Below are 27,931 nucleotides of genomic sequence, written 5' to 3' on the forward strand. Positions count from 1 at the left end.
AACATTTTGGCAAAAACTCAAGAAAATAAGGGACACATTTCTAAAATTTGGAAAACAAAAACAAATCTTGTGAAACAGTGCAATGTGTACCGTTGTTGATTTTATAGAAGGGTTTATTTAACTAAAACGACAGACTATTGCAATGCCTTTGAATAGGGCCATATGAATAGATTGATTCAATATGATACTTTTAGAAATAAGCTTTAGTTGGTGACTTTAAAACTTATACTGGTTTGATTGTAAAACAAAATGACACAAAGAGCAAAGCAACTTTGTGTTTGTTGTTTTGCTACCCATTTGTTCGTTTTATACTAAACAATAGTTCCCCATCTGTTGATGTGAATTTAATCACTATTATGACTATATTTTACATTCAATAACAACATGGAACACTGTGCACATTCCACATTCTGTATGTGACTGACGCACATGTGTAATTGATTTCCATACAAAGTATCAAGTTTCCATCTTTTCCGGAATATGTGTGTGTATGTGTGTGTGCATGTGAAACAACCCCTCCAAAGGCTATTTCAATTTAAAATTCCTGCTCCTGCTTCTCTCACGTTAGAACGATTATTGCATGAAGGAGCGTTGCAACATACGCTACAGAACGAGAAGAGCTAGATTGTAGCGTTTTAGCATGCTCCAGTTCTATAACCATCAGAACGGCACCATAATTTGTAACAGCAATGAATTTTTAATTGTTGCGCGTAATATGCGCAGCACACACAGACAGCAAACGGATGGCTGCAGCACGATAGAACTGTATTGTACCGCTACAAATTGAATTAGAATTGGTGTAATTTACACATAAAAGTGAACAGTTGAAATGCGTTGATTTGAATTGTTGAAAAATAGTTGTGAAGCTTCTTTTTTACCACCCATGCGATTTGTGCAGCTCTTCTAAATGGAACAATTTCATAGGACAATCCATATCCCCATCGTAAGCGAGCTATTTATGTTCATTCACTGTAGAGTGAAAGTGTGTCAGCTTGTGCGATGGATTTATTGTGGCTTAATTTGTTTATTACGAAACAGGGAAACGGAGTAACCCAATGGGCAGTATGGTTCAATGTTGCAAAGGGGAAGCTTGCAGCACACGCGTCACAAATTGTCCCATTCCGGTAAACATATTTGTAGTGTGTACATCCGATCTTGTCACTGAACTACGGGAATAAAACCTTCACCCAGCCATCCAACACGGCCTTGGACAGCAATTATGCTAATGTCAGCGAGAAAACCTCCATTCCGGCACATATTTGTCGTGTGTCACAGTGCCTCACGGGTAAACCATTACCGTGCTAACAATATACCAATTTCCGCCCATGAAGCAATATTAGCAATGATACCAATACCATACATTAGCCAAAATTGCACCGTACTATACCCATCGGCTATGTGGTTTTCTTTATCGCCAAAGCATCACTTACACAGCTCTTTCCCACCAAATTTCCTGGACCGAGAGCACCACCGAGAGCTTTTACAGGAATGGAATAATTTAATTATTTACCAATCATCGCCAGCGAAACGTCCGTAGATGACCAAAGCCAAACACATTTCCCGGGGTTTAGGTCGATTGTAACGCACCGGATTACTGGATAGCACCCCATTTGGGGGTAATGTATGCAGCTGTGTTTTAATTGCTACCTGGCACGGTTTGCACTTTGCATTACTAGTGTTGGTGCAAAGGCGTGGTAATAACGCGTTTTGTTTCTACACTTGCATGAGAAATTAATTATGGCATTGTAGTGGAACAGAATCAAAGTGTTTATGACTATCCTTGACCCGTTTAGGAATGAATGGGATCTGCCATGCGTTTTGGGCATAATTTCTCACGACATACGGACATACGGACAATTATCGTCTTGATTTGAATCAAGGAGAATGTTTAAGTGCATTTTGTGAAGACTTAATGTTTAGTAACTTAGTATTTACTACTTAGTACTACTTTTTATTCACTTGGTTAATTCTGCAAATTAAGTTGACAGTAAATTGCAATTTTTGTTTTTGACTGTAACTGGTTGTTGCTTTTCATTGCATATCCTTGAAATGTAGTCGCTAAGTAGCTATTGTTTCGCTTTTTATGTCTTTTTTATTTCTATTCGTTCAGTCGCTCATGCTGCTCGCTCGAAAAGCAAAAATAACTCGTTGATATCATCCTAGGCCTCTAGCTCTTGTTAATGAAATGGTAAAAGTTTTCCTATTATCGACTGAATGCTGTTTGTTTGGTGATTGAAATTATTGCATCTTGTGCAACCAATTTAGACTTGACCTGAATTTGGTTAACAAAAAAGTGTTATAGCTTTCACAACATTCCTAAGATTGTGTACGAGAATTACTATCAAAATATACCTATGAATGTTGAATATTGGATTGTTGAATATGGATTATAAATGTTGACGGTGCATAAGCGGGCCGCCACACGTCGCAGGCTAATTCGCTATAATATTTTTCAACTGAGTCAATTTTTGCTTTCCGTTTGACTGACAGACCCTAGCATCCTCTCATACCGTACCGTCAAATATTGTTTTGTATTAATACGAAAAGTTTAAATAATGTTATTTCCCTTGATCAATTATGTTTTCTATGTTTTCAAATTTAAGTAAAAATGTAGTTCAGTATGCGATGTATAAGCGATAAAGTGTATTGGCATATGACAAGACCTTCACACGTACCGGGTTTGTGTAGCGTGTACTATCAAACTCTCCATACAAAAAGGATCGGTACGGTACGCTAGCCCGTAACGTATGGAGGCTTGAACCCATGGTGCCATGTTGTTGAATTTACGAATTGGTGACTGTACCATTGCATCTCCCCTAGATATATTTTTTTTTATTTTATGAATAATTCTAAAACTTAAGATGAATTTCATAAATTAAAAACTATCCGGTGTTAATAAATTTGATAAAACTTGCTTGAAAAACGTCCACCATTAATAAAATCGAAGTAAAAATTACATACACTACCGTTAGCTTAAAAGAGTAGAATTGATAAAGAAACAATCGAACATCACCAACCCGTACAAGATCTTTTAAGCACCTTTCTTTTCCCATCACACTGCTTGCAATCCTTTTGCAAAATAAGCAATTTCTATGCGCAAACATGTGTCACTGCTATACTAGCGAACTCGTACGAGGACGTGATTCGATCCGTACATTTCCATTCTAATCACGTCAGAATCAAAAGACACCAATAACCATATATCTTACCGTACGAAACAGTTACACGAGGCAAGGCGACATGGATACGGTTTGGTGCGCTCGCTTCGTATTGATGCTCTTCGTCATTTGTACTTGAAAGCGAGGTGGAGGCTCCTTACCTCAAATTCCAAAGAAACTGCAGCACATGGAAGCAAAATCGATTCCTTCCACACTTGGTTGCATGCGTTTTCCCGTAAACATACATACACATACTTCCATTTCTCGCACTCCACACGCTTTTACCATTTACCAACTAATCTTGCCTTATGCAACACACCGCCCAAACACTTGGATACTACACCGGGCACTTCTTTTCTGGGCCACACATTCTAGCGGGTGACTATAAGTGAAAGAACCAACACGGCCGCTCGGGTACGGTGCCGTGTGATGCGCGCCTGACAGCGCTACTCGTGTGTCTCACGGTATGCAAAGTGGTTCGTTTGTCAATGTAAGCCATCGCGGGCAGCAGTCGCTGCTAACGACTTACAAATATACCCGGCGTGTCTCACCGGGCTAAAGGCTTCGCACACAGCCATACACACACGGCGCTTCGGAAGGAAGACGTGAAGGCGTGTGTCAAACCGCGTGACAAGCAACACGCCCCACACGTTCACGGGAGAGATGGACGGTTTTTGTTGTTGTTTTTTATGCACGCTTCCGTCACGTTGGTGTAGGAAAGGTTTTTCAATTTTGCATTTGAACTCAATTTGATGCACTGAGTGGTGGAATGATAATGAAAACCGAATGTCCCCTGAGGCGTGCGGTGACCCGGTTTAGCAGGGCATCTTGGCATTTAAAACATGCGGAAGAAAGCTCTTATCGTTTGTGAAGGTGTGAATGCTTTCAAATATAGAATTAACGATTGCGCCCTGTGAGGGGTTACAATATACTAATGGTCCGATGCTAATTAATTGAAGTCATTTGAATCAAACGTCAATCGTAGATGTGTTATACGGAAATGACATTAGCGGAAGTGTCATTGCAAATGTCGCTACAGATAAGACGATCAAGGCAAGAATCTCCCCAAAACTCCATGTATAGTTGCAATGATACTGTTACGAGAATTCATTGCAATCCTGACAGGAAACATGACCACACGAAATAAGTTTAATTAAAAATAAACCCTTATCGTTTTATGTCGTTCTGCCTCTCGATTGGAGGACCAACTCCAAAGAAACGTACAAACTAAGTAAAACCATGTCGGTAAGTGGAAGGCAAACAATCATTTACTAAGCTCTCTCTCTCTCTCTCTCTCTCTCCTCTCTCTCTCTCTCTCTCTCTCTCTCTCTCTCTCTCTCTCTATCTCTCTCTCTTACTCTCTTATCTCCATTTCTTTACTTCTCGCTAAAGCTCAAACGGAAATAGAAGCAAAGCCCATGACCACATTTGATGAAAACGGGGAAACATTTCATTTGAACTGGGCGAACATAAAAGTGCATTCTTGCTTCCGTGTTCCCACTACTACGCCCATGGGGGCTAAAGTAAACGGGTAAACCAGAACGTTTTCATCTTCTTTCTTCACCTTTCAATGGGAAGAAGACTGCATTCTTCCTGCACAAAAGAATGTCACGGCACCGACAGAAAGTCCTTACGATGGTTCGCCATATCTTCCAACTGATGCTTGGGGCGGAGGCAAGGCACGTGTAAGATTTCTCTTTCCTTAAGCTACACAACCACAGACAAATGCTTCGTGCTTTCCTGTGAAGCATCCAAGTTGTTTATGCTTTGCGGATATTTGTTGCTCTTGCATCCCTGTTGCTGTTGTTTGACTCTAGCCTGTCTTTAGCCCGGGGTGGCCTGGGAAAGACAAATTCTGCTGGGAGGAATGGGACAACTTGCAAATAGCCGTAGTACCGTCGCCACTCGTGGTGTGGCTTTATCCGATAAAGCCAATGGTTCGGTGCGGTTGCACTGGTGGAGTGGCTAGACTCGCCCTGCTGTTCTTTAGACGGTCAATATTATGCGGTGGGACTTTAAGCTCCCTCGCCCTGTAAAACTACAACAGAGTGCCTCAGGGTGGCAATTGTTCAGGTTTCGCTTCGTGCACTCTGGACGAGCTGACTTTATTTCCTGCCAGGTGAAGATTCACGTAGATTTTTGTGGGAAGTATTCAATCTAACTATGGACCAAATGGGAGGTTTAAGAAAAACACGCTCAAAATACAATGTTTCGGTATAAGTGATGGCAAACCTCTTGCGAGAAGTGAAATGAAAAGTATGCAACCTAGATGACCTTTCAGCAAGTGTTGGCGGTTTGTTTGATGTTTGGTCTTTGACCAGATTCTCTGGAAACCCTTCTACAATACCACATGGCAATAAATCGAGGTTGGGTTGGGAATGGTAAGAAAGTAAAGCTATACGAAGAGCAGTGGCTTTTATGTTCCTGATTGCTCAACCCCTTGCGTCAATCGTTTACACCTTACGCTTTGAAATAGATGTGCATTGTGAACAATGCACTCGCCACAGCTTTCCAATGCTGATGCTACTGGTGCTTTTCCATTGCTTGCATGCTTTCTGGTTATGTGGGTTACCGACTGAAGTGAATTTAATAAAGAACAAACACTTCCCCAGTGGTCAATTCGCATGCAAAATCTCAGAACCTGCGATGAAATATTACCTCTCAACAGTCACTCATTTGAATATTCAAACGAACGGCAACCAAACACGATCATACGCCAAAAGGGCACACAGTTTACCAGCGGCCCACCAACCTGTCCAGCTTCTCTATATTTGGACAAGCGCTGACCACCGTGAAGTATCGCGAACGGCACGGCCACGGGCACGCGGTTTTGTGCAGCCAACCATACTGTAGAGCGATAAGAAGTGTGCTTATAAATAATGCGCGATGTTCCGCGCTTGACAAGCTTGTTTATATCATTTTGATTCAATTTAGACGGGTTTTTTTTTTGTTGGTGTGATGTATGCTTGCCGTGCCGCTGGGTACGACCCTTTCTCCTGCCATTGAGACCGGTAGCCATTGCCAGAAGGTCATTCGAGACCGGGGGTTGTGCTGTGTGTCTGCTTTATGTTGTGTTCCGCGAGTGCGTGGATGATAGATGGTGGGAGCGAAACCACCAACGGCTGATTGGTTGCTTTCGCTAACCAGAAACTAACGCCAATACTATTTATCTTTTTCGGTTTGCCTTACAGTTCATCGTTTACACTGATTGTGCTGTGTGTCATAGCTAGGTTATTCTATGAATCCAATTGCGTATCGTTTAAAAAACTACTGTTTTAATTGAATGAAAATTGAAGCTACAGACTCATTATTATTATTTATTTTTCAATGCAATAAATTCAAGAACTGATATAATAAAATTTACACACTTTTTTTCAAACAATTAAGCAAATTTTGCACATTCCGTTCCTGATAACAAGCGTATAATTTCATTAAAAAACTAATTAAAAAAAACGATCAGATAATCATACTGTAGTTTATTTTAAAAAATAACTAAACATTTTCTGCTTTATTACTACTAAAAAACGTCAATACTGAAAAAATAATTTGTTTGAAAGTCTAAAATATCAAAGAAACATATCACAAATATATTATTTATACAATTACATGCATAAGTTTGCTATAACACTCATGTTAGATTAGCTTCAAAAACAGTGTTTGTGTTTCTAGAGCCTAGCTTAAGATTAAACAGTAGTAGGTTTAAAATCCAACGAAGCGGAAATGTTTTCTGGCTAATCTAGTTTTAACACAATGTATCTACTTTTTCTTCTTCTTTGGTACAACAACCGTTGTTGCTCAAGGCCTGCCTGTACCATTAGTGAAATTGGCCTTCATTGATATTGATTACACATAACAGAATAGTCAAGTCCTACATATGGAATTATGACTCATTCGAGTCTTGAACCCATGACGGGCATGTTGTTAAGTCGTGCGAGTAGACAACTGTACTAGTGTTGGGTTTCATGAATCTTTCGTTGAGATTCATTCATATGAATCTTCAGTGATGAGTGATACGAAACTCGAATCGAATCTTCAAAGCTTCATGATTCTCGAATCTTCAAAGATTCATCAATCTGTAAAGATTCATGAATCTTCAAAGGTTCATGAATCTTCAAAGCTTCATAAATCTTCAAAGATTCATGATTATCTAAATATTCATCGATTCATAGATTCATAGTTTCTAAATATTCTAATCTCCAAATATGACCACGTAGATTGTTGCGCCAAAACCAAGAATAATAAAAAGCTCAAGCTTTATTAATTTTAGAGATGTATGAATCCTTAGAGTATCATGAATCCGTAGAGATTTGTTAATCTTTTTTAGATATAAGAAACTTTTGAGATTCATGACTCTTATGATATTAATGAAAATTTGATGATATCTTGAAAATACTTGAATCTTTCAAGATTCATGAATCCCGCGAGATTCATGAATCTTTCGAGATACATAAATCTTTCGAGTTTCATGAATTTTTGAAGATTCATGAATCTTTGAGATTAATGAATCTTTGAGATTCATTACTCTTTAAGATTCATGAATCTTTTCAATCGGGATTCATATTCATGGAATCATTCCCAAGATTCATTCAAATTCATGAATCTGAATTTGAATTATCCAACACTAAACTGTACCACGAGACCGGCCCAAAACTTGTTCGAAGAGAAGCGGCACCAGCCGTTTAGTTTGTGCTTAAATTACATTTATTTTAAAAACTGCTCTAAATATTAAAAGACGCTACAATATTATGTAATTTTGACTATTGATACGACTATTCCCGGATTGATCTAAGAAACTGGTCAATATTATGTTGTTGGAGCATTTTTTAAAAATTATTTTACTTTTATACTTCACTTTAAAGCGATTATGCAGATAAGCAAACAATTCCCCAAGAATTCCAATTCAAAATGCTCTAGCAATCATCAAAACAACCATAAATTTCAGCCAGAGTAGCAAGCACCTCATGCTCCAACCGGCACCAAATCAAGAGTCATGCTCACCGGAGCCGTGAATGTTGCTATTCCTTCTTTATTGCCACACCATTAACACCGATTTCCTCTTCCACTTGATTTACGGCCAATTGCAGCTGCACTTTTATTCACACGATCCCGAAAGGTGGTGCCACCGAAAGCGTTCCAATCAATTGGCCCCTCGGCACACAGCACGATTCTTACACCACGTTTCCGCGTACTGCACTGCGAGCAAATGTCTTTACCAGTGGACCCGAAAACCCCATAAATCTGACAACAATTTAGACAAAGTTGCCCCAGTCTGTACCGCCCGCTGTGGGTCACGCTTTTACATTCGCGCTGTATCTATTCCGGAAGCGTGCTCTTCCCCTCCTGCAGAGGTACAGCAAACGGGCCATGCTGGCAGCCGTGTGCACAGAACTAGACGGCGTGTGCACAAGAGCTCAGCGTTTCGGGGCGAGAGTCCGCCGTCCGGGTGCACTATCAATCGACCAAAAATTTATTAATTGGCGCAAAGCAACGTATGATTGGATCAATTTGTAATATCCGTCCCGCTCCGTTTGAGCGTAAGAAAGCTGTTTGGTTCTCTCTGCTCCCTACAGCACCCCTCCCTCCCGCCCAGCAAGGGATCACATCAACAAGTTAATTAAAACTTGCCCTACGATCGGCCGTGTTCGTGTGCGGTTCCATTCATCATGCACACACGTCGGTTTTGCGGTGTTGCAGCATTTTGCTGGCGTGTGTGTGTGTGTCGTTGCATGCCGTGCCGGTTGCAGTTTGCATCCATTCGTAAACCCGCTCGTGTGGGTCTCTCGCTGGCCCTTCTTACGGCGGGCGTGTCCGGTGGGAGATAATCTGATTTATGCCGTGGTACAACGGAAAGGTTTTGCTGTAAAGTGCACCTGCTGAGCTTGCACAAATCGGGAGCAACTTATGCTTGCCTACCCCAAGGTGGTACAATGGGGCGGGCAGCGCTTAAGGGCATGGCATCTTAAGACTACTAGTCTGCGGTCGGTGTACCGTCATCACCGGGAAAGTAGTTGCCGGTAGCTGCAACGGGCACCTTTTTGCTTTTGGACGAATGAAGCCGGGCATATGGGCTGACAATTAGAGTGGGCTTGATCGGCACAGGAAATGGAATAATTACGTACCATTTTGATAGCGATCAGCTCGATGAGCTCTGAAGACGAATGGGATTTGTTCTGAAATGAAACGGTAAGCAAATGTTGTGAATGTTTTATTGCAGGCTTTACGTACATTGCTTGTAGAAGCATTAATTATACACAGTAAGTAAATTATGGATGATAATTTGGAAATCAAGATTTCTTATGCTACATCCAGTTCCAAGAGTCTCGTGGATCTTATGCTATCAAATGTCCTCTAAGTGACGCAGAATCTACTCAGTAATGTGTTTAGTTGATAGATTTGTCCCTACCAAGATGGGGCTTGAGTATCTCTCTATCTCTTTCAGAATAGCAGACATGTATTCAAGTGTGGACAGCAGAAAACCTCGCAATACAGACCAAAGTATAAACATAATAACACTTTTAGTGATTTTTTATGAATTCAATTTTAGATGTTAACAAACAATGTTAAGTCAAAACATAGTTTAGAGAATCGATAGGAATAATTCGATTGTCTCATGAATATGTTTTACCAAATGTTTGCTTCGAAACTTCCTAGGATGATAATCACATTGTCAGTCTAGTTTCAATGCAGACTTATTATTAAACATGATTGATGCACCATCAACTCTTGAAAATTTTAGTTTCCTCGTACCTCGCCAATCATCAAGGCAGTCGCAAATCTTATACCAACGTCGGCATAACACACTTTATGGTGCCAACGCTCCTTTACCAGCCATGAAAAGACAATTTAATGCGTTTTCAAGGTACTTTGATTTCAAAACACTAGGTTCATCTCATTCAAACAAAGTCTTCCAAGGGTCACAGAAGTTAATCACGGAAAGTTGAAATAATTTGTATTATCGTGTTTATAATGTTTGTCCTCATTTCCTACACTATTCTTAGTGTAAATATTGTATCAGATATGTACTAAGTATTCAAAGCAGTTCGTTAAGCCCGCGTGGCGGACGAGGTAATATAATAAGAATAAAATAATTATAATAATAGTTATTACTATTATTTTTCTTGTCGACTGGCTTAACTGTTTTCTTAGTCAAACAATCAGTTAGTCAAACTGTATCAAACGGAGCAGGGATCAGGATCGAATCGAAATTATTTGTATGTAAATTTTGTCATTTATGCAGCAATACGCCTTAATTTTACCCAAATTTTACATCGTATTTAAAGATAATGATGTTGCAGAATATTAATTGACAGAATATTGATGCATAATGAAATTAAGTTTCTTCAATAATATTAGCTAAAAAATCGTAGTAACGCGTTCAATTTCTAATCCTTCTTTTTCTTTTATTTTTTCTGTTTTTTCTTTTTTTTCTCTTCTATAAAATCTTTTTTTATTCAGAACACAGTTGCAAGTTATCGTACAGTAGCACCAATGTTTTTATTTTCTGATACCAAACCATTTTACTAATCAAATTAAGCAATGATTCGTTTAACTCGCAATTGGTTCAATTTTAACGCTTGGGTAGCATTTTTCCTTCGCCACCGCGCTTACCAGCTCGCATTCTTCCCATTCAAGCGACAAACGTTAGCCATGAGTGTGCCCGAGCGAACACGCATTTCTCGATTGAGTTAACTTGTTGAGAGCAAGTAAACCACTTTCCTTCCGAGCGAGCGCTTAGACACGCGGTTCAATTGGCGGCACAATTGGTGGTCCCGTGCAAGAAACTGCCCTCGAGGACGGCGTTTGCTGTTCTGCAGCTGTGGCGCAAAGGGGACCGTTTTATTATGTTCACTGCATTGTGTCACCGTCACCGGGCTGGATAATTTTGCCGGAAGGTCATTGCTTTATGAATAATTCAATTAAAAAGTTTGCCTAATGTTGAAACTTTAAATCAAGATGAACTAGGTTTTCGTCCAAGTCCATTGCCAAGTCTGGTCAACTGACTATGACAGATTGTAACTTTGTCTTGGTGTAACTTTTCGGCTACGGAAAGAGCAATGTGCTACACATAACGATTGCATAGAAATACATAAACTCGTCCGGCAGAATACTCAAGACCCCTCCAGCCTCATAAAAAATTCTGTAGTTGCTCAAAAATTCCTCACACGAATTTGGCTACCGGACCGTTACTGTTCAGATGTATTTCCCATCATTTGTGTTTCCAAGTTAAACGGCCTCGAGCGCTGCTGTTTCTGTCGCTTGTGCAAATGGACAGCTCACACCAGGAACCGTGGAAGCTAGTGCTGGAAAATCATTAACAATTCATCCATCATAGCCGAGCCGGGCTCAGCAAACGTTAACCGGCTGAGCGAAGGCAAAGTTGGCAACTTAATAAATCTGTTGACATCACGTCTTGTCAGCTGCCCGCTTGCTTTTGCGGATTTTTTAAATCCTAATTCTATTTCCCTCCACCACTCTGTATAAAAAAAAAAAAAAAAAAATCATACTTGGATGTTGTATGAGTGAATCTATTTTTGAAATTATTCAAATAAACTTGACCGAAGCCGAGAGTAAATGGCGGAAAACGAGCGAGAAAATTGCTCATATTTGTAGGCGAAAGAAGAGAATGTCAATGATCGCCAGTAAAACAGAACCGAAATGTAATTTGGTCCGTCCGGAATGCCAGATGAATGCCTCTAATGGCCAGCGAATCGAGCAACTCTCCGAAGGAGCCGGTCGGAAATGACGATCAATTTGCAACTTTATTGAGCGTAGCAGCGCAACGGAAATAATCGCAGCATAAAGATGAGAGTGGAACGTTCGCCAAATTTATAATTCACAAGCAAATCAATGTGCGTGTGCCTTGTTTTGCATTCTAAATTGCCAAAGCAATGGTTATGAATGCGCCGTTCGTACAGTTAGAGTAAACGGCTGCTCATTGAGTTTTATTTCTACGGTCTATCACGTTCGCACAGAAAAGTTTACAACAGATTGTTATTTCTTCTGGCAGGGACAGGATAAACATATAAACATTCACGGAAAACTGTTTACAAACTAAACACATCACACGGTGAGGGGTGATAATTGTGGGCTGTGTGGGATTGTTATCACGCCCGCAACTGTCTGATTTCTTCGATTTGCGTTTAATCCACACGGACAATGTACACGAGGCAATTAAATTGAAGCCACTTGAACGCATGTAAATATTTAATCAACTTCCTTGCATACCACGCACGGCGATATAATGCTCCCAGCGCCACACGATCGATTACCCGGGCGTGACCTTCATAAAGGCAAACAAAAACCACACGATTGATCCAGCTTCATCCCGTGTACTAACATTTGCCCGGCTTTCCCTGAATCGGAATCGATGGAGTTTCTGGGAGGCAAAAGGTTTTACTTTAATCTCTGCCATTAATCAGATTCTTGTTTCGATCGGGTTTGATTGGGAAAGTTTTGGCTGGCTAATTGATTGAGTTTCGACAGCTAGCTGCCCGGCCCACCCTGTACATGGCCTTGCATAAGGTCAAGGGAACAGGGTTAGAGCTCCGTGTTTTGCTTGTCGATTTTCACAATTTGCCGCATTACTTTGTATCAACTTGAGATAAGATATTTGGAACGTGGCCGATCCATTAGAAGTATAAGGTTGGGAAGGGGATTTATGGTGAGATTTTATTGGCTTCGTCCCTTTTTCGCTACTGAAAGTGTTAACATGATGAGCAACTGTTTTAGATCGTCGACCACGGAACAGATTGCTTTTGTAAAATGAAGCAGATTGTAAATTTAAATGAAATCTGAGACAATTTTTTGGACTTTTTTGTTGTTGTAAATGCACTGTAATACGAGTACGCAGTATAAATGGAGTTGCTGCAAGAATGCTAAACTGTTATTTTACATTACATAGTGTATTATACGTTTTGTTTCTGATTCTTTAGGAAACACTGCCCATTCGTTTTGCATCGACTTGAAGATGATTTGTATAATTAAAAAGTTAGCCATAATTTGTTGTTTAACAGATTGTTTTCCTTTATTTCTCGGAAACATTTCGTATTGAAGGGTTAAATCACGTTTAGACATGGGCAAGGGCCGGTCTGGTGGTACAGTCGTCAACTCGTACGACTTAATAACATGCCCGTTATGGGTTCAAGCCCCGAATAGACCGTGCCCCCATACGTAGGACAGCTATGGTATCCTGCTATGGTAACAATAAGTCACTGATAGCCAAAGTTCACTTCACTAGTGGGTACAAAGCAGGCCTCGACTGATAACGGTTGTTGTGCCAATGAAAAAAAAGACATGGGCAAATATTATTAAACAACACTTCATTCTAGAGTCCGTTGCTCGCAAAGTTTAGCTATCTCTTACGAATGTCATGAAAATTGAAACAAGCATTTGTAAAGCGCTTATTTCCATTATCCAATAAGGGGGGCTTTCACGATTCTAGTTAGTTTTTTGTATGGAGTTTGACAGTTGGAGGCTGAAATCATGTAAACAATCCATACAAAACCACACAAAAAACTAACCTGCGATTTTCAGTCTACAAAGTTTTAGCCTTAAAAGCTAGAATTAGATTCGAGTACCTGCCCGAAAACACGGTGTTGTTTACATTTATCCCAAGGTGCATTAAAGAGAGCAGGTGGTGGAATCTGGAATCAAAGTGTGTGTAGTCCAGGATGTCTCATTGCATTTTTTCATAACCAATTTTGAACATCACTTTTTGGCCGAACGGGTGAAAACTTTTTCTCAAACAAGCTTTCTGGAGGCTTGACGAATACTCAAAACACTCTTACAATCTTCATTCAGAAACAGAAGCGATAAAAATCAGCCTTCTAAATTCATACACCTTGGGATAAGCCCATCTGTATATTATACCCAATTAGATAGCTGCTCGAAAACTGCTATACAATGCAAACAGCTGACAGGCTGAAATTTCAGCCCACGAATTTCAAACGGAAAGGGCCCCAAGAACAGAAGCGGATTTGCGCATAATATGGTTCAACACCACTGTGACCCAACATATATGATTGAAAGGGACAAACAAAAATGAACGGATTAAAATGTCTTAATTCCGAGCACACATTGAGCTCACATTCACATTCTAGTGGATTGCACAGCGGTGATGAAGAGCTAAATTTAGTATTCATGCCTCTAGGCTCTTTCTATTAAACATTATGTGTTTGTTTTAAGACACAACCGATAACACTTCAATTAGTCATGCTTTTGCAAATTATAAGAACAATTGGATGATTGGTCTCGTAGTACAGTCGTCAACTCGTATGACTTAATAACAATCCCATCATGCGTTCAAGCCCCAAATGGACCGTGCCGCCATACGTAGGACTGACTATCCTGCTATGGGGGAGGAACAATAAGTCACTGAAAGCCAAGCCCACAAGTAGTGGTACAGGCAGGCCTTGACCGATAACGGTCGTTGAGCCAAAAAGAAGAAGAAGAAGAACCACAACAACAATTGTTTACTAGCCTTCCTATATGAATAACAATACCTTTAACAAGACACTGAAACATAAAAATAGGTTAATGTTTATCAGATGGAAATCCTTTAAGGCTGATACTGATTACAAGAAAAAACGTAAAACTCGTCCGATTGCTAGCTAGCTTTGTATGTGGTACTATTCGCATTCATATAAGTGTTCCATTAGTCAACACAATGATTTATAATGTTAGAAGACCAAGGTAATACGTTCATCTGAGTGCAAATCACAAATCACTGTAAACATATTAGAGTTGCAACTGATTTCTGCGTTGAATTATGCTTTCACTACCAATTATTAGCCCCACTGTGAGAAAATTATTTGTCGGCTTCTCGTGGCTTTTCCCCATTACCTGTGCCATAGAAACTTCTTTGTTAGCAACTTGTTTCCACACTCTATTGCTCTTGCTTCGAATTCTCGACCTAGCACTGTTTGCGGTTGTTACACTTACCACAAACCCACGCACACACATACACACACACTCATTGAACCACCCTCAAATTCCTTCGTGCCTTCCAAGGAAACCCTAAACCCTGGCATGGCTTCTCGCACCGTGCACCTTTAGCGCAAAGTGTACAACAACTGCAGCGATATGGCAAAAGGTAAAGTTTCACGGAAGGAAAACTTGTTACCGTCCAGTTAAACAGCACCATCGCCACCGCACGGCTTCACTCCTTGCCCGTTGCCAAATATTGCCAAGGTGATGAAGATGGGTAAAATTTGTTGCAACCGACAATGCGAACGTAAAAGTTTTAAGCATACTGAGAGGACCGTTTCAAGCTGTCGATGTTTTGTTGCCGCTGTATGTCAAGTGGCCGTACACCGGTAGAATGGAGCAATGGGGGAACGTTGCACACACACACACATAAACACAGAGGACGGGGGTAAATTTGTACCTTGTATGCTTTTGATATTCGAGCACCATGTCGACCTGATTTTGGCCCGAATGATGCAAGTTATGATGCATTTTACCAAAGACGCTTTCAATTCCCCTCATCGAGATTGGAATGATTGATGTGTCGGTATGCTTTCTTCTGCACAGTACATGGCACATGAACAAAGGAACCACTTGAGCGCTGCTGTTATAAATTTTAATTAAATCCCATCATGCATATGGAAACCATTTCAAGCCGAGCACGCGCAAGTCAAGCAACCTAGCATGGAATATATGTGGCAGTGGGGTAATATTGGTGCCAATTTGGGTGTACATTGTTTTAATAATTAAATAATAAGCTTTTGCTTTTAAAAGACATTAACATAATGAACCAAACCTTGCGTGCGGAACATCAACACCGAAACGCAAAGGGTAGATTAGTTTTGGATTACTCAATAAACGGGAGAGCTTTGTAAAAGGTCCTACAAGTAGTAACACAGCTTCAAGCTGCGTCCCACCCATGATCTTTGGCAATTTATTTTGCAAACCTAACCCGTTAAACAACGCACAGCAGAAAGGGTTCTTCCCAGAACATCACAGCATCCCTGTATCCTTTTTTTACATCCCAGCACCAACCCTTATTCTACCAGCCAGGCAAACACGATGCCGACTAATCCTGCGGCTAATGGACATCCTTTGGTCCCACAAACCTCTAGAGGTTAACATCTACCGAATCCACTTAAAAGCATTGCTCAAGCAACTCATGCCCAACCAACTTCCCATTAAAGGAAGTGTAGTAAGTGTGTGACAGAAGAAGTACAAAATTCCCCCCCGTTACCAGCTGTACTACAGCAAGCGCAACCGAAACTCCACCGTACAAAGAATGGGCAAAAATTAGCCACACCATCCTAACCATGTAAACGCGAAACGCGAATGCAAAGATGGATGAGCTTACCCATTAAATTAGCAGTAACCCTGCTGCTGGTGGTGGTTGTACAAAATGGTGTCCTCTTTTTAGGGATAGGTGTTAAAGCAAAATGAAGCTGACACTGGATGACACACATTTGAGGTCAGCCAGACACTTCCCTTCGTTGTGGCTGCCACTGTCCGGTGGCATTGAATTACGGTAGCTCGGTAGTATGAGCTCGGTGAGATGATACGATCTGTACTCATACGCTCGCTCATGAGTGAGAAATGTCAACGGGAAAAGTGAGTCAGTGTTGGTGCTATCGGATCATTAATCTTGTTCTTCAGTCGGATGGATTTACTCGTCTGGCTGCTTCCTACTGTTTCTCAGCTAACAGGGAGAGCCCCTGTCACTCCTACTTACTTCTTCTGATCCCTGGTTTTGCCACTTTTCCCCGTCCTTTCATGCTCGATCATATGGCTGTTACTTCTGGGTTGGTGGTTTTTGTCTCTTCAGCAACTGCTGGCAGCAACCAGAGCACAACCATCGGCCAATTAGTTAATTTGCGATAGCCTTGTGGTTGCACTAAGTGGTTGCACAGACTTCGTGTGGTGTGAGAAGGAAGTGAGTGTCATACGCCTGTATGATGTTGAATGTGTGTCCAAACGTGCAGCACAGTATCATATTCGTGATGATTAATAACGTTCAGCAAAATGTGTGATGGATTGAAAATTACAGCAAGTGGTTGCAAAGGATCGTTGTCGCGGTGACACTACGAACATTCAGAGCTGCCCTTTTTACCTGCCAGATACCATCGTGCTACAAAGTAAGGGCGTGTAAGGGTGACCATCCCTGACAGGCAATTGGGATGCAAATTTACTGCAACGTGATCTGATCCCGGCTCGATCTTGCATCTCGCATCCAACTCCGTCAATTATCCGTTATTAATCTACCTCTATCTACCGTAACGCCGTTAAGCAACAAGTTGGCGAGTGTGTATGTGTGTGTGGACTTTATCCCGCTTTATCGCTCGCACGGTGCTCGCAAGCGTTTTTACGATGCATCAGCATCGATAAATGGGCAACACGCGGGCATGTCGTTTCAAATATTGATCTCGCATTTTACGACGTACCATAAAATAACCCTGAACCTTTGGCAGCCCCGTTTGCCGATGTGCCAGGAAGTGTGTCGATGAGTAGTCGAGACACACATCGGGCGAGTGGAGTTTGCGTCACGATACGACGGATATAATCGTTTGTGGATTATGATTGCAAATGAGCCGTAACGAACGATCTTACCCTAGTTTTGTCGATTGAGCTGTACGGCTCGTAAGAATGGTATCGTGCCGTCTGTCGCTTTTCTGTCTCCTTTTTTACTCACGTATAATCGAGGCAAATCAAAAGCATACAATCTTTTTTTTTCACCCAATGATGTGTTTTTGTTTGAAAAATAATCTTCATTTTGTTATTTGCCTGCCTTACATAAGAAAGTGAACAATTTGCTTGTCCCTAATCGATACACTCTACCAGATAATGTGTTACATCTTATCGCCGAAAAGGTAAACGACCCCTAATTTGCATACCTGCAAACGCGATCTACTTCGAACCACGGCCGGAAGCTATTGCTTTATCCGTCGGTGTTTGCCTCGGCGCTAATGTTGCAGCCTTCGTGTAGCTGTTCAAACACTAAACAGATCGGCCAATGTTTTCGATGGTGCTAAACGCACCCGATTACCTATACCACCTGAGTGTACAGGGGTAGAGGCAAAAGGTTTTATGATAAGTGAGCACGAACAAACAGGCCAACCCTTACAGCTTCAAACCGGATGCTGGTGTGTGTTTGTGTTCTAGTGAGCCAGTTATTTTTAGGATCCCTTGGCTTTATTCCGCCCGACTAACAAATGATTTAAGAGCCATCTTCAACCGCCTCCGAGGAAAGGGTTGTTTTATTGACTTTACGCTGCAGCACAATGTTTATCGCGAACGGTGGTACGGGAATGTATCTATTTGTGTGGTGTTTGTGTAGTGTGCCGCTATCTGCCCCACAGTTATGATAGCAAAAGTTTTGACTCCGCTAGTGCGTGCGGTCGTTTTGCGTTGTTTAGAATTTGTTACGATGATAGTACCGAACAAAGGCGGTTGTACTTTTACATGTGCAAAAGAAGGGTTATTCTACTTTTATTACCCCTTTTTCGCGATGATGGAAAGTATTCAGATGGCTTAACTTTTGGCGCACGAGGATTGTACCAATTCTAGTGCACGTACGGGAATGGAAATTTATGTGTAAAATCGTTGAACCAGATTCCGTCCCACTGCGATTTCTCATCAGCACAACGTACGCCCGGCACAATGTGGTTTCATTTTTGTGGTAGTCGCAGGTGGTTTTTTAAAGCCAACCAATTACTTTCTGGTTTTATCCCACCTGGTGAGGACAAATGTCAACCGCCGAAATCCTGGGGTTTCACGGTTTTGTGATTGTGATTGGTGTTTGATTAAGCATGAGCAATCATTTTAACCGCAGCAGCTGCACGCGCTCGGGTGGTTTCAATTGATGATGTGGCACAGTCGAAGTGAGAGTAATTAGAAATTCGTTTCAGTTGGTTGCAATGGACTTGATTAAATTAAATTCTATGAAAAGTTGTATTCCAGCAAATTTTTGCTCAATTAATAATCAAAAATAAATTCCATAGAAAAAAGTGTATACCGTTGAAAAAAAAACAAAATGAACATCTCAATAATATTTTGAGGCACAAATGCAAATACCAAACCATCCATCACATAACCTTAGACCAATAAAAACAATAATTTTATTTTCTCCTATTTTTCACCAACTTTTGGAAAATCGTTTTTTTTTCTAACCATTGAATTATTTTTGGATAATAAAAAGCAATAAACCCACTATTAAAATACTGAGAATTTGTTTGATATTGAATGAAAAACTCAATTTAAAAGTAAAGGTACATTATTGTTTGTGGATTGATAACTGAAATTTTAATATCAAACGAATCCACCTTAAAATTAAATGTGTTTTAGTGTTAGTTAGTGTATTTGAGTCCAAAATGTTAAGAACAGAATTTATTAGCTAGATTCATATTCTTTACTTTTACCGCAGGACTCCACACAGCCTAGCACGGAGCATAACATAACAAGTGACTGCTGCCAAACGCTTCAGAAAACGCTTTATTGCCGGTACCATGTTTTGAATATCCTTAGTAAGCCGCTCACTACTCGTTAAAAAGCTACTAACTTACTGCTATCGACATTCAATGAAAAGCTTTACCTCTTTTCCCAAGCGTTTTGTGAAGTGTTTGGCTGTAGTCAGTTGTTATGTTGTGCTCCGTGTTATGCTGTGTGGAGTCTTGCGGTTACATTTACTGACTATGCGCCCTCTTACCTTTCAAGATCGTAGACAGAAATTTCAGCCTGTCAGTTTTTTGCAATGTATAGCAGTTTTCGAGCAACTATCAAATTGGATATAGTTTTACAGGTCAGATGCATACAAATTGTATGTAGACCAGGTATGTTTTATAACCAAATTTGAACATCACTTTTTAACAAGACGGGTGAAGACTTTTGCTCTAACAGTTTTTCTGGTAACTTGATGAACACACACATTCTCATTCTATTCACTAAAAGTTCACGTGAAATACTGCTAATTATAGGCTAAATCAAATCTAAATGTGTTGCGGTAGCAACGGGTAGGTTTGAGGCGATTTTTTAAATTGCAACGGCTGAGTTGAGGATTTTTTAATTGCTACGAAATGTTTCATTTGCCACGGTTAAGTTTGGGTAGAATTTGACACTATTGTAACTTATCGTATGAGAACGAGATCGCTGGCCTAAATAAACATACATTTTGGGAACGGCCCGTTTCTTGAGTTCATCGATAAGCATAAGCCACTCGACCAACGCGTAGGGTAATAAAAATATTTTAGATCTGGTGCACCCCGTAGGAGGACAGAAATGCATGAAGAACGACCGGAGAAAAAAAATGCATGAAGAACGAAAACATGCATATGTGCATGTATATTTCAGTTGTCGACCCAAACGAAGACGTAATAAAATTTCAAGTGTTCTTAGGACTAATTTAGAATGCGAGAAACTGAAGCGTAAAGATAGCGGCATATGACAACATAATAATCATAAACAAACCGTTGCATTGCCGAAAAGGTACACTTTCACACTGGCACCAATACAATTAAAAAACGTGTACGGACACGTTTCAACACCATCAGAAATGTTAGTATATAAGAACCAATTTTGTCAAATAAACGTCAGATCTAATTTAGAAACTGAACGGAAAACGTCTCGATTTTCTTTGAACGTCTTGGCCTTTCCTAGGTTTTTCTTTAGGTCTCATCCGGGTCCCTCTGCCCCCATCCGAAAAGTTATTGAATGAATTGTGCCACTTTCGAAGCATAGGTTCCCATGAACCGCGAACACTAGCCGAAGGTTTAATGTACAATTTATTTTGGTAACTCCTTTCGGGCAGAAACCCATCTTTATATAAATTTGTTTTCGGTTGGATCTCAGGACACTGAAGGCCTTTCCTTCGCGTGGCCTGGCCCGAGTTCCGCCGTCAACATTGGTGGCTCCAGAGAGGCAACGAATTCTCATTCGTCAGTACAGATTGAAGCTCCAGTCAGGAGACGAATTCCTTATCATCCAGAGATGAAACGAATTATTATTCGTTGACATTGGTTTAGCACCGGAAAGGATGCGAATTATTATTCGATCCAGTTTGTAAAGAGAGTAACTTTTTACAAGAACGATCCTGTCCACAGAAAAGGCGTTCAATTTCAAGGGTTATGGCAAAAGGAACAAGCGAACTCTACCTGTTGGGATAAATCCTTCAGTTATTAAAAAACTGACCTACGCGCTACCTAGAGCAACAGTAGTTGCATAACAAATTTCGGTTGCTAAAACCAGAGAAGGAAGATCAATCAACTCCAAAATGGGTTTAAAGGGTAAGAAGTACTTCGTTAATAACGAAGCCGGACTCTGCAGACTGTGTACAAAGGCAGATGATTCCGAATCAAAAATGGTCCAGTGTGAAGAGTGTGACCGATGGTTTCACTTGGCTTGTGCTAAGTTTAACACGAAACCAACCAACAGCGAAGAATACATTTGTATTAAATGTAAGGATACTTTTTCGCAAGAAATGTCGCTTCCCAAAGCCCACAATTCTGTGGTATCGGCTTTAATTGAAGCACTGAAGCAAAATCGCATGAACGATAATATGTTCTACAAACGTACAACATTAAGAGAACTTCCATACTTCGATGGAAGAGCAAAAGATTGGCCTAAATTCAAAAAGGCATTTGATGAAACCTCGGAGGAAGCTGGGTTCAGTAATTTAGAAAACTTGAATCGCCTTAAAACATATCTTAAGGGAGACGCAGAAAGAAGCGTAAGATCACTTTTTCTGGATCCCGTGAACGTAAATATGATTATCAAAAGATTGGAGGAATTATACGGAAGACCTGAAATCGTTTATCAGGAGTTACTGAACGATGTTACAAAAATTCGGGTAGAAAATAATAAAATCCCCTTACTAAGCGAAGCGCTTGAAAATCTTGTAACAAACATACAGGTTATAAAAAAGAAAGAATATTTGTACGATCACCGACTTATTGATGATTTGGTTGGAAAAATGCCATTTCACCTTCAAACTAATTGGATTATATACAAAAGTAACATTCAGAAAGACGAGATTGTCACTCTTGCGCATTTATCGGATTGGCTCATACCAATCGCAAGCACAATACGGCAACTACCGAAACAAAATAATCATTTGGATTATTCAGCAACTTTACATATACCAAGCAAAGGTAATGACACATTCTTTGATCATACGACATTTTGTCATAAAGAATCGTTGAATCCAGAGCCGATAAAAGATAGGTCAGAACAGTCAAATAGCTTATCCAGGTTTATTAATGATAATGCATTAGCAGAAACTAGTTCATCAAGAACAAGCTATCATTCGGAAAACTTAGATTTTCTAGGAGCAATCACTTCCCAAAATAGCATCTGTTTGAACGAAGCAAAGGAAGAAGAGAACGAAATAATAAATAGGTTGCCTCACAAACGTAGACGTTTGAAACCACCGAAAAAGAAGGTCAAAGAGAAGAGGAAAGATGAATCAGTTACAATGTCAACAGAAACAGCATTAGAGTGTGCGGACAGAATAGAAAATCAAATGCAAACCCAAGGCGACAAGACCAAGGAAAATAATGAGAGAACTTTTAAAGTAAATAGAGGTGTGCAAGAAATTGAAAATTTGCTAGAACCCATAAACATTTTTGGTCACAAAAAGGCAATAGAGGTAAAGATTGAAATCTTAGATGAAGGAATATCATTTGATATCAGTAATGAACTACAATCAGTATCAGAAACTTCGATTGGTAAAACATTTATTGATCATGATCATGAGAATATTTTGATGGCTATAGAACAAATGAATTGAAAATTTTCAATGTGCAGGAAATAACGAAAACAGAATTGGAAAAATCTAATGAAATAAAAGAAGTATCAGAAATCGAAATAAATAATCAGGAGCTAGACAAACCTAACGATAAAGCTCAACATTCAAGAAAAGACGTAAATACATTAGACATGACAATGATCACAAGTTTGAACAATTTGAACAAACAAATCTTGCGTGGATTAAAAGTCAAATTAGGTTTTTATGAAAAAGACAATAACAATGCTGGTAGGACTTATCTGAAAATGAAAATATCAACACAAGAACCCGTCAAAGTGAACACGAGATACAACTTAAAGAAATGGTCCTATTATTGGAAGGAGTTTAAAATATTTTTGATTGAAATGCAATCAGTTGCGAAAGTAGTTAACATAAACGAGAGAATGAAAAAATATCTGCCTAAAGAAAGCCAAGAAAAAGAGCATGCATTGAAAATACGAAAGCTAGGTATAAATGAAACTTCCGCAGTAACTGAGGTACAGAACAATCTTTGCAAACAGTTAATTGGTTATTACGTGCACTTAGTACTTTGGATTTCGAGCATCCTTGCAACATACGCAACTTTCACCAAAGCACATGGTGAAAACAAACTTCAACTTCCTTACGAGAGAGGAAAACTATTTGGTCATCAGGGGAAGATTCTGGAACCGCAAAGACATCATACGAAGCGAATCGAGACAGACGTTGAATCAAAGGCAAGCATCATATATAAGCATCAGCTGATCGTCATCTAACCGCTGTATTGCATTGATTGAATACTATTCAATTTAATTAAGGAAAACAATATATTGAATGGAAGTAAAAGAGCCGGATCAAGTATCCATACATCGCTCAAACCAAGAGTTAGGTGTAATTCATAGTGATGAATTACAAGGGGGAGAATGTTGCGGTAGCAACGGGTAGGTTTGAGGCGATTTTTTAAATTGCAACGGCTGAGTTGAGGATTTTTTAATTGCTACGAAATGTTTCATTTGCCACGGTTAAGTTTGGGTAGAATTTGACACTATTGTAACTTATCGTATGAGAACGAGATCGCTGGCCTAAATAAACATACATTTTGGGAACGGCCCGTTTCTTGAGTTCATCGATAAGCATAAGCCACTCGACCAACGCGTAGGGTAATAAAAATATTTTAGATCTGGTGCACCCCGTAGGAGGACAGAAATGCATGAAGAACGACCGGAGAAAAAAAATGCATGAAGAACGAAAACATGCATATGTGCATGTATATTTCAGTTGTCGACCCAAACGAAGACGTAATAAAATTTCAAGTGTTCTTAGGACTAATTTAGAATGCGAGAAACTGAAGCGTAAAGATAGCGGCATATGACAACATAATAATCATAAACAAACCGTTGCATTGCCGAAAAGGTACACTTTCACACTGGCACCAATACAATTAAAAAACGTGTACGGACACGTTTCAACACCATCAGAAATGTTAGTATATAAGAACCAATTTTGTCAAATAAACGTCAGATCTAATTTAGAAACTGAACGGAAAACGTCTCGATTTTCTTTGAACGTCTTGGCCTTTCCTAGGTTTTTCTTTAGGTCTCATCCGGGTCCCTCTGCCCCCATCCGAAAAGTTATTGAATGAATTGTGCCACTTTCGAAGCATAGGTTCCCATGAACCGCGAACACTAGCCGAAGGTTTAATGTACAATTTATTTTGGTAACTCCTTTCGGGCAGAAACCCATCTTTATATAAATTTGTTTTCGGTTGGATCTCAGGACACTGAAGGCCTTTCCTTCGCGTGGCCTGGCCCGAGTTCCGCCGTCAACAAAATGAATTAAAATTCATATTTGTTTCGATACGACATCTTCAATGAGGAGGTCAATGTCTGCTACGTATGTGCTGCTGTGATCAGTTCCTATGGAAATTCATTTAACCCGTTCTGTCAAATGTAAAGACATAAAAAATATGAGACCACCTAGCCGACAGACACTTTCAGATTCCATCTAGATTCCATCACCTGATCTCTTTAATCAACCTTGAAAATCGTAGGCTAGTTTTGTGTGTGGTTTTTTTATGGAGTGTTTACATGATTTCAGCCGCCAACTGTCAAATTCTATACCTTAAAGCTAGCTAATATCGTAAAAGGCCCCTAGGTCAGAATAAATTAGTCGATACATTGAAAGTAAAAAAAAATCGCTATCATGCACATCTATTATTTTGCGTACCATATGCAATAATGTATTGACTTAGCACCAACGCTTACCAATTTTCTATTAAAATTAATGAAACATCCTCTTGAAATTCTGTAAGCCTGTTACTGGCTCATTATTGGTGACCGATTGTTGATCTACCTTTAATAGATGAGTTTAATTAAGACTTCGAAATTAACACAAAGAAATTAATCTCAACTCCGCACAAACACTAACGCTACCCCATCGATCATCGTTTCACTTTGAAAAGTAGCGCAACCATGCGATGAGCAGAGCAAAAACGGTAAAAAAGTGCATCCAATTTTTAATTATATTTCGCGTACCATCACCTCCAGCTTGTAACCTTCATAGCCACAGTGACAATAGTGCCGGCAGCTATTTTTTGGGGAGGAAAAAGAGAAAAAGGCTTGAAAATTAATTATGGCTGTGGAAAGCTCTCTGGTTGTGGGAGTTTTTGTTCTCTTTCATTAAACATAATTCAACCAGATTTGTGCCACAGGCATAGCGAATTCCTTCAACAAGCCTTGTCCTAAACATCATGATAAAAAGCTCAAGCACGGATGTGATTTGACCGCTCTTGAAAGGTTGATTGCGGCAGGAGCAGGAGAACAGAACAGAAAAAGTGCTTGCAAAAAATAAGCTGTTAAAAATGCTGAACAGTAGAGAAGGGGTGTAGTATAAATCATGCAAAAACAAAAAAAGTTGATATGCCACACAGCTGTCCTGTGGTAGGCAATCAACACCAGATGCAATCATCCCATCCACTGTCTCGAATTTGTGGTCCCACAAAAATAAAAAGTGAAAAAATATGCTTTCGACCGTTTCTGCTAACCTTTCTCTGGGCTTTCAGTAATAGTCACTCGATCAAAAATGGACAAGTGAAGCAAAACATAGCAGAAAAAAAGTCCACCTTCATCACTCACCTTGGCCATCCTGTTCTAAAATCAAACGAAACGCTCTGTGCAATATCATTTCAATATTACGATGGTCCGCTTGAGAGATGAATCACTGACCAGCGGAAATTGACTTTCCAGTTTTGGCAGATGTCACAATGTGCTGTCGAACGTTCCGAAGCGTACCATTTCATCATAGCAAAATGGGTTCGATAGATAAATGGCCCAACGATGTGTTCCATATAGCCTGAGTGCTCGGTGTACATTCACTCAGGCAGAACAGTATCGTTATTGCTTGCCCCAGCAAACGATCGAGCAGTTCGGTCAAATCGTGGGTCAATCTGAATCGTCAGCGCCATTTAATGCACTTTGAATTGGGTTCATTTCTCGATGGTCTACATGTGTCTGCGTGTGTCTGTGTGTTAAGAAAGCCCTTGCAGCCTAGCCGTGCCGTCTGTCAGCCAAACTATCGATGGTATTGATTGAGGTAAACAATGTACAGTCCAACTGCCCTTTCTCCCCGCATGAGTTGGTTGAACTCCCAGGAACGCATTAGCACCGCTGTCAGCTTTCATCAACGTAAACATTAGGCCATGTTTTCGTAATATAATTGCATGCATTGAGCCGAAGATAATTTTGTACACACGCCAGGCATTGCCATCGATCTGGCAGATACGTTTATGGGGTAATAAATGGCAAGAATCTTGATCCAATGGTTTTCTCTCTCCCTCACTACTTGTTTCCGTCATAAACAACAATATCGTTGGTGTATGTTGAAGACTTTTGCGTTATTGTGCTCAATGAATTGTTGCAACTTTGGCTGTTTCCTTTAAATTGCAATAAATTCATCTCCGATCAGTTTTTTCTTTAAACATCCGGGAAAAACTACACAAAAGCGTTACTATAGACAGAGAAACCCAACGCAAGATTTGTATGTTAGTTCCTTAAGGAACTTATTTTCTTGTTTTCATCCATGTGAAGGATAGATAAAAAAAAGAGATCCTCATCTTAATCTCAAACAATGCACTATCGGACAGTGGAAACATGGCGTACAAAAATGCATTATGATGCTCTGAAAATCTAACGAAATCCATTTCGAAATGAAAAATATTTGTTCCGAACAGCTCAATGGGAACACATTTCACGTTTATCTTGAACGGTCATAAATTGAGTAAAGTGATTGAGCGGAAAAATGGAACGTTAACAAGGTCATGACTTGCGGGCGTTTTGCTGCAGTGTTCATAATGCATCCGGTCGAATGCTTCAAAACGTTTGTGGAAAGCAAGACGTTCTAGAACACTTTTGTGATTTTTTTTAATAAAGAATAATTGTACTTACTTACAATGTTACAATGGAATGAAGAAGGCTAGATACACAATTAAATCGATTTTTCCAAAATATAGTTAACAAATTACAGAATGTTGTTCATAGTACAAAATAGTTGATAGTTAGATTTTGATATTAAACTTAATCTAACATACATATTCATGGAGCTCTTTCGTTTTACAAATCACAAATTAAATCAATAGAAATATTTGTACACTAATTCTTATTCTCAAATTCTACGCCTCAATTTGTCATCATTTGCATGAAAATCTCAAGCAATGTGTTCCTTTTTGACGAACGCTCAAATGAAGCGAACATTCCATGCAAAGACGAACCAACTTGGATGAAGAAGGATGGGGGAATAAATTACACCCATTAAAAGAAGCTCGTTCATTACACAACGTTCATTTAACAAGCTTTTTCCACACTCTTTCTGTCTTTTATCACACCCCTGCTTTAAATATGTTTCTGGGGACAAATGAGCGCAAAGAATGTAAAATTATAATGTAATGGTATAATTAATCACATCCCTCAACAATTCACTGCACGTTTATCAGCCCTTGATATCACATCCTTCAAAGGGATTTTTTGTCGAAGAAACATCCATCTCTCAGCATCGTTTACAGCTC

The 27,931-nt window shown here is 39.8% G+C and overlaps 1 protein-coding gene across 13 annotated transcripts in view; it reads right to left on the reverse strand.

Moving 5' to 3' along the window:
- Positions 1 to 27,931, reverse strand: part of LOC121596680 (calcitonin gene-related peptide type 1 receptor) — a 75,874-nt gene that overhangs the window by 16,596 nt on the left and 31,347 nt on the right. For 12 of the 13 annotated variants that reach the window (XM_041921828.1, XM_041921825.1, XM_041921831.1 and 9 more), the window contains exon 3: positions 9,278 to 9,328. The exons of the other annotated variant lie outside the window; for it this stretch is intronic. The gene's annotated coding sequence lies outside the window, so the exon portion shown is untranslated. The remainder of the gene's footprint in view (positions 1 to 9,277; positions 9,329 to 27,931) is intronic. 13 annotated transcript variants of the gene reach the window in all.

The sequence above is a fragment of the Anopheles merus genome, chromosome 3R (assembly GCF_017562075.2).
Source record: "Anopheles merus strain MAF chromosome 3R, AmerM5.1, whole genome shotgun sequence".
NCBI classification, from domain to species: Eukaryota; Metazoa; Arthropoda; class Insecta; order Diptera; family Culicidae; genus Anopheles; species Anopheles merus.